Consider the following 2,621-nt stretch of genomic DNA (forward strand, 5'->3'; position numbering starts at 1 on the left):
GCCCCATAAACTGAGGGTAGCAGGTTCGAACTTGGCCCCGGCCAAACTGCTACAAAAAAAATTGCCGAGTGTTGTGGAGGGCTCCTGTAGTCTCATTTACTGGGGAGACTGAGGCACGAGAATTTCCTATCCCAAGAGCTGGAGTTGCTGTGAGCTATGACATGATGGGCAGTGTACTGAGGCTGACAAAGTTAGACTCTGTCTCAAAAAAAAGGAAAAAAAATTGGGTGATGCCTATGGGTCAAGGAGTAGGAATGCCGGCCTCATATACCAGGGATAGCAGGTCAAAACTGTCCCTGGCCAAAAATTGCAAATTTTTTTTTAGAGATTCAATTGTGGGTGATTAGGTGAAAGAGACTGAATCATCTCATTTATTTTATTTTTTTTGTTGTTGTTTTCACTGGGGATGGGTTTGAACCCACTACCTCTAGTGTATGTGGTCAGCATGCTACTCATTTGAGCCACAGTTGCTGCCCACATTTTTTTATTCTATTGATTTATTATTTTTCTGAGACAGTCGCTATTGCTTTTCATAGAGTGCTGTGGCATCATAGGTCACAGCAACCTCCAACTCTGGGTTAAGCAATACTCTTTTTTAGGGTGGGTGGGGTGGGGGAACAGAGTCCCAGTGTGTGTAGTCCTCTGCCCTGGCTTCACCCTCAAAGTCTTGAGATTAAGTGATTCTCTTGCCTCAGCCTTCCAAGTATCTGGAACTACAGGCACCTGTCACAACACCTGCGTATTTTTTGTTGTTGTTGTTATAGCTGTCATTGAATTTACCAGGCCTGGGCTGGGTTGGAACCCACAAGCCTGGGTGTATGTGGCCAGCCTTCTACCGAACTACTGGTGCCAACAACACCTTTTGCATGAAGGGTGCATGATGTACTGTAGCAGAGATAAGCCCTGCAATGAAATTGTATTTCGAATAAGGAAGACTAGAAGCTCACTCAGGAATGCAGCAAAGTTTCTTAGTTAACCAAAGCCTACATAGACCATACTGCATGTAGACACAATCAATAAACAAGTGACTTAAACCTCCTGACACAGGCCCAGCAGGGCCCAGTGCCAAGGAGTTGGTTAATTAACAGCTGGCCATTCCACTAGCCTTATCTAAAGCCATTCTCGAGGCTTAAAGTAAAAACAAAACAGTAACTGTAAAACAAAGTTCCGGGGGAATAAGCTGATCTACATGATAAAGTCCTGAGCCACATGGGGAGTTCTCTCAATTCTAACCCACAAGACTTCAAACTTACTCTAACAAAATGGGACTGTTTAAAGGATTACTTATAGGCCTTGTACCTATAATCCCCCCCCCCAAAAAAAAACACACTCAAACTTGATCATGAGGTTAATCGTAACACAAGAAACTATTTTTTTTCCCCTTTGGTTTTTGTTTTGTTGGGTTTTTTTGGGGGGGGGGAGACAGAGCCTCAAGCTGTCTCCCTTAGTAGAGTGCCGTGGTATCACAACTCACAGCAATCTCCAACTCCTGGGTTCAAGTGAGTCTCCTGCCTCTGCCTCCCAAGTAGCTGGGACCACAGCTGCTTGGACATCAAAACACACACACACATCCACACAATGGGCAGTGCCCGTGGCTCATGCCTGTAATCCTACAATTCTGGAAGGCCCAGGTAGATGAATCACCTGGGCTCAGTCTTTCAAGATCAGCCAGAGCAGAGTGACACTCTGTATCTACTAGATATAGAAAAAACAAAAGAAAGCAACAAAACTAGCTGAGTGTTGTGTTGGGGGTCTGTAGTCCCAACTCTTTCTGAGGCTGAGGCAAGAGGATCCATTGGGCCCAGATGTTTGAAAGTACTGTGAACTCTGACCCCCAAGCCAACAGAGGGAGAATCTGGCAAAACAAAATGACAGGCTCAGAGCCTGTGGCTCAAGTGGCTAAGGCGCCAACCACATACACCTAAGGTGACAGGTTCAAATCCAGCCTGGGCCCACCAAACAACAGTGATGGCTACAAGCAAAAAAAAAAAAAAGCCAGGCATTGTAGTGGATGCCTGTAGTCCCAGCTACTCAGAAGGCTGAAGCAAGAGAATTGCCTAAGCCCAGGAGTTGGAGGTTGCTGTGAGCTATGTGATGCTATGGCACCCTTACAAGGGTGATAAAGTAACACTCTATCCCTGCAAAAAACAAACAAAAATTCCAAACAACAACAACAACAAAAAACCCTGGTATTTTTAATATTCAACTCCACAACACAAAAGAAAGCTGCCTTTATTTTGGTTCCATTTCTTACCTTCAAAACTATTGTCTTGGACGGTGCCTGTGGTTTGGGGGGGGTGGGGGAACGCCAGTGGCTCAGGGGGTAGAACGCCGGCTCTATATACCAACGGAGCCGGGTTCAAACCTGACTCCTGCCAAATTGTAACAAAAAATAGTCGGGTGTTGTCTCAGGAACCTGAAGTCCCAGTACTTGGGAGGCTGAGGCAAGAGAATCGCCCTAACCCCAGGAGTTGGAGGTTGCTGTGAACAATGTGACACCATGGAATTCTACCGAGGGCAATGAACTGAGACTACAGGAGCCCTCCACAACACTCGGCAATTTTTTTTGTAGCAGTTTGGCCGGGGCCAAGTTCGAACCTGCTACCCTCAGTTTATGGGGC

The sequence above is a fragment of the Otolemur garnettii genome, unplaced genomic scaffold, assembly GCF_000181295.1.
Source record: "Otolemur garnettii isolate 467f Iridium unplaced genomic scaffold, OtoGar3 scaffold00018, whole genome shotgun sequence".
Taxonomy (NCBI): Eukaryota; Metazoa; Chordata; class Mammalia; order Primates; family Galagidae; genus Otolemur; species Otolemur garnettii.